This window comes from Nuphar pumila, chromosome 13 (genome assembly GCF_984573655.1).
Source record: "Nuphar pumila chromosome 13, dmNupPumi1.hap1.1, whole genome shotgun sequence".
In the NCBI taxonomy this organism is placed as follows: domain Eukaryota; kingdom Viridiplantae; phylum Streptophyta; class Magnoliopsida; order Nymphaeales; family Nymphaeaceae; genus Nuphar; species Nuphar pumila.
The window spans coordinates 99,940,533-99,953,931 of NC_143261.1; positions in this window are offsets into that span (position 1 = coordinate 99,940,533).

Below are 13,399 nucleotides of genomic sequence, written 5' to 3' on the forward strand. Positions count from 1 at the left end.
GTTTAATAAACGGGTCGACCCACCTAACCCGTTTATTAAACGGGTCAGGTTCGGGTTGGGGGTATGCCAACTCAGCTGACCCGTTTAATAAACGGGTTAGGCGGGCGGTCCACCCGCCAACCAGACCCGCGAACCTGAGAACCCGTTTACCCGACCCAACCCATTTATTAAATGTGTTGGCGGGTCGTGTCGGGTTACCCGTTTATTAAACGGGCCGGGTTCATGTTTGCCACAGCCGACCCGTTTAATAAACGGGTCGGGTTGGGGTTGAGGTATGCTGACCCGCCAACCCGACACGATTGCCACCCCTAATTAGACCCCGGTTGGTCTTCTGGGAATCAAAGGCTAGCCTCGTCAATCTCCCACAAAGAGAGCCTTAATTTTTACCCTCGGTCGTGTCATGTGGGGACCACACCAGTTGTTTACTGCTTTACTACGTAACGGAGAGCGACTTCCGTTACTTTCGGCGTCCTCCCGTTGGTCGGTCAACGACTTTCAGCTGGCTGACATCCTGGCATCCTCATAGTTGACTAACGATTAATTGTTCGGACAACGGTTCGTGATGACGAGTTTTTCACGATCTAAAGAAAAAGTGCAGCCCGACGTGGGACACCGTGTGTGCATGATCATGCATTTTACCATCTTACATGCACGCACATCCTTCCAATCATAACCTGATTTTCTCGGCAGCAGAAAATCCCGTGATGAATTGAAAAAAAGTTTGTTTTCAGTATATGTAAATTTAAATTCGATACTAAGAATAAAAAATGTAGAAATATCCAAATCATGTCAAAGTGAAATGAAAAATCACAATAAGGTCACAACAATGTTGTGATATTTAAAAAAAAACCTTACCGTGTACCGGGTCACTTAATGGGCCTGTCACCACATACACTTACCACCAAAGTGAAGTTCTCTCTCTACACGTTTTAAAGATGAGAGGTTCATTTAAATAGAACTGGGTTACCCGATTTTTAGATCTTTCTTATCATAATCCCTTTAAAATACACTCCTATTTGCAATAGACATCTTTCTTGGATTCACATCACATTCAAATCTTGTTGCACTTGAGCTTTGAAGTGAGCAACATAGGTTATCTTGAGCATGTTCCACACGCTATATGAAATGGTTAAACCGAATCACTTGACAATGCATTGTGTCAGCTTAACAACTTATCCATACATTCATTCCCATTCTCAGGGTTTTTCTCTGTTTCCCTTTTAAGTTCTTTACAATATTCACTTGGATAGGGTTGTGATCCATCAACGTAACCCATAATGTTGTAGCTTTTCATCAATCGGATAAATTGTGATTTCCACAAAAGAAAATTGTTCGTAGACAGTTTGACGAACAAAAAATGTTGTAGGCTAGTAAGACTGAGGAGTAAGGGAAACATATCATTCAAACCTGTTACAGGAGAGCTGATTTATGCAGCCATGGCAGCACACGATGATGTGACAGGGAGGTGCAGAAATTGATCAAGATATTGCAGAAGCGCAAACAAGAACCAGATTGCAGGATCACAGGTGCTCTGATGTCATAAAAGTGATCTCACACACACACAAACACTGGATTTAACGTGGTTCGATTCAAGAAGAGTCTACGTCCATGACCAAAGTGAATTTATCTTTCTCTCTCTCTCTCTCTCTCTACACGTTTCATAGATGAGAGGTTCCTTTAAGTAGAAGTGGGTTACACCATTTTTAGATCTTTCTTCTCCTTCCTTATCATAATCCGCATAAAATACACTCCTGTTTGCAATAGACATCTTTCTTGGATTCACTTCACATTCCAATTTTGTTAGGATTCTTTTAGTTGTAGGAGTCCTCTTCAAATCGACCTCTTCTCCCTTTTTACGTTGTGCACTTGGACTAAGAGTCCTGATGGTAGTTTCCTTATCTTCATTTTGGGACGTTACCTGGTGGACTAATTAAGGGTCCTGTTCAAGCTGTCAGCTTTCTTAGCTTCATTTGGGACGATCCCTGGATCTGGATCTTTTGTTTGGATCTGAGCCAGATCTGGTCTCTCCTTAACAACCCTGCAATATAAAACTGCGGGTTGAGGATAAGACCACTCAGCCCTATGTGGCCCAGTTGTGATAAAGCAACGGCAGCCCTCATGCACCACTGAATTGGATCCTGGGCCTTTAGCTTGACACAGGATCCCACTGACCACCACATGGGTAACCACTGCGGTGTTTTAATAAAATCTGACATTTTGAACTCAGTCATTAATACCGTTAAAACATCTTGATTTTGTTGCGTTGTTTTTTCAAATATTTAACGACTATGTAATTTGCAATTTTTTTCTTTACTTTTTTGTTGTTTTATTTTTTAATATTTTATAAAGTTTATATATGGGGTACTTTATCAAGGTTCTTCGAGAAACCCAAGTTTTTAAATTTATCGTGAGATGTTTTTTTTGCCCAAAAAATGCCGATAACAAGACCAGTGATTGGTTTCGAAGATTAAACCTAACTCGGTTCAGCATGCTTCGTTAGTTCAAATTGTGGATTGGACCGATGGATCCATCATGGGTTTGCTACTAATTGGTCAGACCTAGGAATGAGTCCACCTAGGCCTACGCCACACCACACACTTTGTGGTCTTGGCACCAATTTGGTCAAACTATCCATGCCTTTAAAGTTACTCTTTCTAATCTTTAATAGACTATAATAAGAATATGAGGTGACTTTGACCAGCACTAGATCCGATAGAATCCAGGTTTGGTAATAAAGAAAGAGATCCCATAACTATTTGGGTTAGACCCTTAAGGTATGCAATTTCATATGAGACCTGGACTTGACCCAGAGTGAAGGTTTTTTAAATGTAAAAGAGGTACACAAATATTACTTTACGACTTCACATTATATGCAGCATTGCTGCATGACCACCATGCAGCCCCACCTGCTGGTCGCTTAACAACCGTATATCTTGGCATTTATCGAGATGAGTGCATTGTCCATCTCAGGAAATGTTGAAATGGGTGGTCAGCAGTTGTTGCACACGAAGTCTCAAAGAGCCTTTAGCAAAAAATTGAGCCAAACCATTTATGACGGCAGTAGTGGAGCTGATGCACGCCAAGCATGCAGCGCTGCAGGATTAAAAATGCCCTCTTACTTTAGTGTTCACATTTTATGCAGCAGCATTGACAGCCACCCATAGTGGCATTTCTCGAGGTGGGTGTGGTCTAAGTTCTATGTACTAATTAATGAGCCAAAAGTGTAACTTGACTCATCGTGCACCCCTATGTTCAGGGTTCCATGCCCTACTGACCTAGTCAAATTAGGGCACCAATCAGGGCTGGGAAACAAACCGAGCCGCTTGTAGCTTGGCTTATGTTCGGCTCGTAAAAAGTTGGTTTGAACTCTTCAAACAGGCATGGCAAGCTGAATATGAACAATAAGTAATCAACTTGGCTCAACTCGACTTGACTCATATAAGCTCATTAATCATCACAAATATATATTTTACATACATTTTGCATGTATTATTTTGTAATCGCTCTAAAACAATACATTTTTTTTCCTATAAACAAGCCAGCTCGAACTTAGCTCATTATAAGCTCCAATTCAGCTTGGCTCGCCACAAGAATGAGAAAAGGTTCATTCGTCTCGTTTATCAGCCCTAGAACCAATTGACTAGGCTCAACTTGACCTCTCAGTTGGAGAGCAGATACGTGATGACATTGCATATGACCAAATCACGGGTTATATTCCATCACCATTGAACATCTCACTTGCTGATGGTGTGAGTGGGCCCCACTCTCACGTATCCCAAGCAAAATGCACAGGGGATTGATTGATATAACCGATGACCGGTGTGCTCTGGCTCGGCCCTGTGGAGATGGGATCAGGTCAGACTGTGCGCTGACGGTATTCTGTCATAGCACTTCTGGATGCCGTTGATCTCAACATGAACCTCATCCAAAACCTGTACTAATGAGATGCCCATCACTTGGATATGACCCACTCCTTTTTTTCAATGTCATTCGAGTTACAGATGGACGGCATCGGAATGGTTTAAAATGAATGGTTCACAATGAGCTTATTCACTGTTTTGATGGGTGGTGTTCATTTTTAAGATGAACGACATCCAAGGCGCCTCTGACTTGATGCTCTCTTGGCCCTGTCCGACCCACACGGACTTGTTCTACGCCTCGCCTAGTGTAGGTGTATTTTATTTAACCGTTGACTGGTGGTATCCAAACTTCGAAAAGGGGAGTACTTGGGGGCAAGGTAAAGAGAATCAACGGCTCTGATGATCCCGAGGCGATCTCATGATGCTCCGGATGGTAGCACGTGGCTACACATTCTCATCGTTTTTGTATCCCTAGAATCATGTCAAAGGTCTGACATTGATTTTTTAAAGGCAAGCTGGGGTTAGGCAGACCCCTACCAGTTAAATAACTATACCATTGGGTTTTGAACCCAGGTCAGAGGGTGTATATATCTTCCACTAGGGATGGCAGTGGATCCGGGAAAAATGGGGCCCCGCCTCGCCCCTTTTGGACCGAGGATGGAGGACATGAAACTGGGATGAAGGTTAAAATCAAAACCCCCATGTGGGGATGGAGGTGGGGATGGACTTATGCTTTCCCTGTCCTGCTCCGCTTCGCCCCATCCCCGATCCCCATTACTAAAATAATTAAAATACCTTTAAGGATGTTAGTGGATTGGGGAGAAACAAGGCCCTGCCCTGCCTCGCCCCGTTTGGACCGGGGATGAAGGCCGAGATGGAGGTTAAAATCAAAACCCGTGCAGGGATGAAGGTGAGGATGGAGGACAGAACTTTGAGATGGGGCGGGAGTGGAAACCTTGTCCCCCCTGGTCCACTGCCATCCCTATCTTCCACCATCTATTGCACCATTTTACCTAGTTAAAAATCATAGGTGTTACCTTTTTCTAGTAAATCTATAAACTTGATGCAGTTTATTTGTTGGAGATTGCAATTTGGATCACAGATGTCAACTATATGATTGATTTAGTGGAAACCAACTTTTGGATTCTGTATAGGTTTTTCAAAATATCATACTTTACATCAGAAATCATGGTCCATACTCCACAGTGCAATGGCTACCAGACAACCATTTTAAACAAATCATGAGATGGCTACCAAACAACCATGCTGAACACATCTATGAGATCAGGCTAAGTCAATCCAGCTTGCACCTATAATTTTTCAACTAGGGATGGCAGTGGAGAGGGAGAAAACGGGGCCCGACCCACCTTGCCCCCATTTGGACCGGGGATGGAGGACATGAAACAGGGCTGGAGGCTGGGATGAAGGTTAAAATCAAAATCTATGCGGGGATGAACTTATGATTTTCCTTGCCCCGCCCCGTCCCCGTCTCCAATCCCCACCTTGCCCCGCCCTGCCCCATCCCCGATCCTTCTTTAGGGATGGCAGTGGACCGAGGGAAAGCGGAGCCCCGCCTTACCCCGCCCCGCCTTACCCCGTTTGGACCAGAAATGGAGGACATGAAACGGTGATAGAGGTTAAAATCAAGACCCGTGCGAGGATGGAGGACGTGATTTTGAGATGGGGCGGGGGTGGAGACCTTGTCCCCCGTCCCCGGCCCCGCCGTGGTCCACTGCCATCCCTATTTCCAACTTGATAATGCATTCAGTGGCTTTAAGAAGATATGATATCCATTGAACATGGGGAACTCCGTATGAACTGGGAGAATTTTGGGCATGTAAACTACCGATAGATACATGTTAGGTAAGGGAAAAAGGAACCATGATCTCTCTCTCTCTCTCTCTCTCTCTCTCTCTCTCTCTATATATATATATATATATATAGGTGTTTTATGACGGGAAGAAACCACACCTGAGATTGAAGACCTGGTCACACTGGCTCAGCCTACCGTGCCTATGCTCGTGGTTCCAGAAGAGTAAAACTAGGAGGCTAAGTCCCTCATCCCCATGGCATATTAGGAATCGGACCTTGACCGCCCGTTTGACGGCCTTGGCCCCGCCCCACTATGCCAAACACACTTGGGGATGCACCACTAGTGTTCTTGAGGTGAGACGTGGAGCAGACACCATTTGTGGATCAGGTAGAGCTGGGTGACTTGAAAAAAGGATAATAAGCCACTTCAGATGATTTAGACACGCACCATATTTCCTGATGATTCACTACTTGGTCAGGATCGATAGGAGCATTTTGATCACCTTAGCTTTTAGGACTCACCATGGACTATGGGTGGCAGGGTGGGGGCTTCACCCAAATATTTTCTTTGACAAACATTGGGTCCTATTTCTTTATACTTTGAGAAAGTGCCCTATTTCTTGACATTTTGAGAAAGTGTAAATCCATGAATTTCAAGGCCTTTATCAATTATTCAGAGTCTTGCTTTTCTAAAACAAGCACCAAGAAAGATTTGAAACACTTGACTATAGTTATTGGAAGCTTTTAAAAAGTGCGTCTTAAGAAACTCTATTTGGAAGTGTGAAACCATACATTTCTTTTAGGACAAAACTTTATGAAAAACTTTCTTTTAAACGAAAAGCTTACTTTTTAGTATGAAACCTAATTTCACTTTTGGGCTTTGTTTGGTGCCCTTGTATTGGGAGGGAAACACTTCTTCCATGTGTTCCCCAAAAAGGTTGTTGCAAGATATGGTGTTACAAAAAAGTGGTGTTGGGTATAGAGTTTTTGAAAAACAACCTCCTGTGACAAATATCGTGAGATTTATAAAAAAATCCTGCTGATATACTGCAAGAAATTGCCTGAAAGTTTAAAACAGCAATTTATCACGAGTTTTTCAAACCGTGACAAATATCACGATATTTATATTTTTAAAAGATATTTATCGTAAAAAATCCCTTAGATTTTTATTTTTAAATGTGTTTTATTTATATTTTCTTATGAACATTAATTTTTTTATATTTTTAATTTATTTTTTATTCCTGAGATTTTGTCAAAAATGCAAGATTTATGAAAAAATTCAAAATCTCCCGAGTTTTTTGCCTGCCTAGATTTTGACGTTTTTAACTTTTGTCACTATGGTTAGGATTACCAACTTGCAATGCATGTTTTGGCAATACTACTTAGGGATGTGAAGGAATTGGATTTTATGAAATACCTACCAAATTCAATTCCGTTTAGTTGCATTTGGTAAGCCAAACCTATATTTGATTATAATCAGATGTGGATATGGTTTTAATTTCTTGTTACTAAATCCAACAAATATACAATTTTGATTGATATCCTAATATGTTTGCATGTAAAAATGTGTATCCGGTATGAGCTTTTTACCATCCAAATTCGGAACCCTTACCTTTTAGCTAACATCGACTTAGTTGGATATGGTATTGGTTACATCCAATCCGAATCCAAACCATTTACATTCTTAATACTACTGCTTTCAATCAAGTGGTATTGGGGGAATTGCCATCCACTGCTCCCAAACAGTCGAGTGTTCGGAAAACCACAATTAATATACCTCCAATTCAAAGCTCCCAAACAAAGGCGCTTCATGCTAAAAAGAATTGCAATTCCATTTAAAAACAATGGTTTTTACTGTAAACCTGTATGTGTGATCGGAATTCTTGATACAAAAGCTGAAGAGGATGTATTTAGGGAGAATTGGGTCCGTGCTAAACCCATTTTGTACTAAACCGCCTGCTAAATGGGGTTTTCGGCTTCTCCGGTGCTTTTTATGCTGTTCCGGCCCTATAAATGTGTTGGGCACGATCGATTTACTAAGAATCCACGCCTGGATCATGTGTTTTGGATGAAAAAACTGATGTTTGGAGCCTAAAAAATTTACAAAGATTTTTTATTTGTTGATTTTTCTGACTTTATAAAAACCCACCTATGTGTTGGAATCAAACACTTCAAGAGCTGATCCCTGTAAAATCAAGTACATAGATCACATCTGTATGGTCAGAATTTAAAAATAAAATTAAAAAAACCCTCAAAATCTATTTTATTTATTTATTATTATTATTCGATAGGTAAAAGGATGACATTTATCTACAAATTTATGTAAATTCTCGCTTCTCATTATGGTTTTTAAACGGTAAAGGCATTTAAGCATTCCTGAAATTTTCTGTTTCCCTCCGTGCTATAGATGAACGTTCCATTGCAACAGGGAAATGCACGTTTGCGAAGCCTGTTTCGGGATTCATAAGAAAATTAGGGGAGTAATGTATGCCTACGAGCACGAAATAACGTGGGTTGATGCGCTTTTCCTGAAGGGGAGCGATCTTGGCATTTCTCGGTGGGTTAGCATTGCTGTCTTTCCTTTGCCGGTGAGGCATATATTATCGCAGTCATGTCGGTGAGAGGGCTATCAGAGAGAGAAAACCTACATTTTTGACCTTAGATCAGCAGGGGGGGCATTCCCTCGCCCCAAGGCAGTTGCAGAGTTAAGAGATTTGTTACTTTGTATTTGTTTCTGGTTGGTGATTCCTTCTTTCCTAACATGTCTCTCTGGTCCAAAAAAAAAAAAGGATCGCCGAACAACAAAGTATTGCCAGAGTGACAGAGTCAAAACCAAACGTAAGATCTACTGTTTTGTTTTCAGTCGCTGGTAACCTCTTTTTATTTATTTATTTATTTATTTATTATTATTATTATTATTATTATTATTTGATAAGCAAACTCAAACCCCTACTAAATATACAACCATATCATTGGGATTTGACCTTAGATCAGCAGGGGGGGCATTCCCTCGCCCCAAGGCAGTTGCAGAGTTAAGAGATTTGTTACTTTGTATTTGTTTCTGGTTGGTGATTCCTTCTTTCCTAACATGTCTCTCTGGTCCAAAAAAAAAAAAAAAGGATCACCGAACAACAAAGTATTGCCAGAGTGACAGAGTCAAGACCAAACGTAAGATCTACTGTTTTGTTTTCAGTCGCTGGTAACCTCTTTTTATTTATTTATTTATTTATTATTATTATTATTATTTGATAAGCAAACTCAAACCCCTACTAAATATACAACCATATCATTGGGATTTGACCTTAGATCAACAGGGGCCATTCCCTCGCCCCAAGAGATTTGTTACTCTGTATTTGTTTCTGGTTGGTGACTCCTTTCTTAACATGTCTCTCTGGTCCAAAAAAAAAGGATCGCTGAACAGCAGAGTGACAGAGTCAAAACCAAACGTAAGATCTACTGTTTTCAGTCGCTAGTAACCTCTTTTATTTATTTATTTATTTTTATTATTATTATTATTATTAGATAAGCAAACTCAAACCCCTACCAGATATACAACCATATCATTGGGATTTCACCTTAGATCAGCAGGGGCCATTCCCTCGCCCCAAGGCAGTTGCAGAGTTACGAGATTTGTTACTTGTATTTGTTTATGGTTGGTGATTCCTTCTTTCGTAACATGTCTCTCTAGTCCAAAAAAGAAGGATCGTCGAACAGCAGAGTATTGCCAGAGTGACGGACTCAAAACCAAACGTAAGATCTACTGTTTCCAGTAGCTAGTAACCTTTTTTATTTATTATTATTATTATTAGATAAGCAAACTGGGGTTAGTCATATACAACCATATCATTGGGATCTGAACTTGCAACGTCCAAATACAGGGTGACATGACTCAATGCTCCTACCAAACAAGTTGCTTGGCAAAAAAACCTTGGCGATTTTTGCATCTCATCTCATGTCACTTTTTACTCTGGTAACTATGTACTTGACCTATCCAGAAAACAATGTACTAGCTTAACTACTAAGATCCTATGTACATTAGTGGACAACAAGATATAGTATAATAATAGTGTGATACATGCTGAAAGCTTGGTTCCATTCTAGGGCCCACACATCACAGCTTGAGAGTAGGGACGGCAATTGATTGGATTTGGGTTGGATATTCAATTGAATCCAAAATCCGACTCATCAATTTAGGTAAAGCAAGTAGAATCCAAATAATGATTCGATTTGGATTTGGTATGCAGCTTTGATTTTCGGATATGGATTTGGGATATGAAACCTCTGACCTTTGCCTGCATGGCGAGTAGGGTGTGAGGGCGTTAAGATGAAGATGCTGGATGGGATCCTACTGGCATTATGGGCATGTCCGGTACATGGGACAAGTAAGGCAGGGTGGTCGTTAGAAGTGTCAACGGGTCCTGTTTGGTTCAGACCCGGGTGAAACCAGACTTGGACCAGATTTTTGGGTATGGTATTGGGTCTGGGTTCAGGTGTAATCGGGTTTACTATAAGAGAAACCATACCCGGACCCAGAGCCAGACCTAGACCTGTAAAGAGGCCAATGAGGCTTGGGCCTCAGGGCCACTGGGCCCAAAAAGATTTTAGGGGCCCATTGTTTGGGTAGTTTATATAAATATTTTATACATTTTTATTTAATATAATATAAATATTTGGAATATTATAATTGTTTAATGTGAATGCAAATTTTATTGATATTTTGATTCTTTAAAAAAAAATTGAAGGCACTCCCACCGAACTCCTACTATTAATAGGGGGGCCATTTTTTCCCTCCGCCTCAGGCCCCATAAAACACAGGTACGGCTCTGCCCGGACCCAATAAAAACTACATGAACCAGACTCAGACCATACCCGGTAAAATAATATTTTTGTCATTTTTACATTGAAAATTTGTGGGTCTTAATAAGAACTCAAGTCGGGCCCGGGTCTGGTATAAATTTTCACAAACTATACCTGGATTCCATGTATTAATCGGATTTTCAGGTCTGGACTCAGGTCTTAATCAGGTTTTCTTATTTGTCACCATACCCGGACCCTATAGGATTTGGTCCAGGTAAACCCGACCCGTTGACACCCCTAGTGGTCATGTCCTCATCTGGGGTTTCACTTCATAGGGGACCTAGTTTGGGTTTCCTTTTCATAAAATAAACCTGACTCAAAACCAAATAAAATATCAAATCCAGCTTCGGGATTATATTTTCTCACTTGACTCAGAACCCAAATCAGAATCAAATTAGGCTGATCCAATTATGTTGGATTCAATGAGGAATCGATCCGCCATCCACGTCCCTACCTGAGAGACATGTTTCAAGTCAAAGGCCAACTATGTCCAATTTTGGTCAAGATGGCATATGTATAAAAGAATCTGCTGTGGCTAGGCTATTTTGGCCAGAGGAGGAAATTTTTTGAAAGTGCTGCCCTGGAGTAAGAAGAACCCTCTAGCTCGGTGGCTCCGAGTCATACCCCACAAGACGGACGGACCCAGCACCCAGCCCACATGGCTTGCATCACCAAGGCGTGGTGTGCCCACCCCCTTCCCCTACAAAGGGCGTGGCCCTCTTTGTTGGGACTCACCCTTATCCCCGTCGAGGCCACTCTCACGTGCCTATACATGCCTGGGATATGCACGTGTGAGGTTTCACACGAGAAGTTTGAAATGCTGACTTGAATTTGGAGATCAAATCCTAAGTTATATATATATTTTTATATATATATGTGGGTCTGTGCTGAATGAAACGTGTTAAATGAGTTTTTTTATATATTTTTTTGCAGTTTCAACCTCATAAATATGTTGGGCATGATCAATTTACTAGGAATCCACTCCTGGATCATGTGTTTTGGATAAAAAAAATGATATTTAGAGCTTCAAAAATTTACAAAGATTTTGGACTGTTGATTTTTTCAAACATTATAAAAACCTACTTATGTGTCGGAATCAAACACCTCAAAAGCTGATCCCTATAAAATCACGTACATAGATCACATCTGAATGGTCAGAATTAAAAAAAAAAACCCTGAAAAACTCATTTAGCACAAACCCATATATATATATATATATATATATATATATATATATATATATATATATATATATATATATATATATATATATATATATATATATATATATATAAAATTTTGGGGTATGAACTTGGATACACTTTGCTGTATTCATATCCTCAACTTTCAGGAATTTGAATGTGGTAGAGCTAGGGGTGTCAATAGTTGGGTTTGACTCTGATCCCATCCATACCAAACCCTATAGGGTCAGGGTATTAGAATCTGGGTCAGACTCAAAACAATCCGATTAATATATGGAGCTGGATATGCTTTGTAAAGTTCGAACAAAGATCCACAAATTTTCAATGTAAACAAGATAAAAAAATATTATTTTACCGGGTATGGTCCGGGTCTTGTTCATGTAAGCCTTATAGGATCCAGATATGACTTCTTTTATGTTAGGTCCGACTAGACCCTGATCTGAACCTGTATTAGCATCTCAAATCAAATCTGGTATTGGTCCCACCGGGGTCTGAACCCATTGACACCCCTAAGTAGAACCCCAATCTAACCCCTACATTAAGGCCATGCAAGGAACCCGTAACTACCAGGGTTGCCCCAATCTAGTGATGTAAATGGGTCGGATTCAGTTCTTGTGTGAGGATCACCAAATCAGCCAATCTGCCTGATTGAATATGTTCTAATCGAAATTGGATTTGGGTTTGGACTTGAATAGGACAAAACAAAAATTGAATCAAAGTCCAATCGGGAATGAAATAATATAATCCAATCTGAGGGCCAATTAAATCAGTTTCTCTTGTAGTATATGTTTAATGGTAAAATCTTTTTATTTCTAAATCTTAAAACAATGCACTTTTCTTTGCAATCCTATTCCTTCCAGCTCTAAAACAACATTTTTTTTTAAGGCAAGCTGGGGTTAGGCAGACACCTATCAGAAACAGCCACCCCATGTGGCTGAGGAATTCCATCCACCTCCGTGGTAATTTGTAAATAAACCAGCTGGAACTGGGCTTGTTTAACTCGGGCTCATTAAAAGCTCAAACTCAGCTTGGCTCGCCACAAGAATGAGTCAAGCTTGGCTCATTTACCTGACCTAATTAGGGCTGGCAATTGAGCCTTCAAGCTTGTCTCAATCTTGTGGTGAGCCAAACAAAGTTGGTGCTTATAAAGAGCCTGAGTTAAACTACCTAAGTTTTGGCTGGCTTGTTCATAGAAAAAAGGCATTGTTTTAGAGTCCTAGGATTACAAAAAAATTACATGCAAAATATATCCAAAAAATATTTTTTAAACACCTAATGAGCTTACATGAGTCGAGTCGAGCTGAGCCAATTGCCTATTGTTCATATTCATCTTGAGGGGCCTATTTTACGAATTCAAACGGACTCTTTACAAGCCAAACATGAGCGGCTCGGCTTCTTTTCCAACATAATATACTATGTATAGATATGGATTGGACATAGGGTTTGGTTACTGAACAATTGACCCATATCAACAATGCTAACCATCTAATTTTTTTTCCTCGTAGAAACTGCTCCGGATCATAGACTTAACCGCACTGGCTTAGCCTGCCGCACTCCGGTCTTTGTCTATGTCAGTGTAAAACTCCAAGGGCTTACCCCTCAATCTTAGGGAGTCGCCAAACATTGGCTTACTCTGAGGGATGACGCTCATGAGATTTAAACTTATTG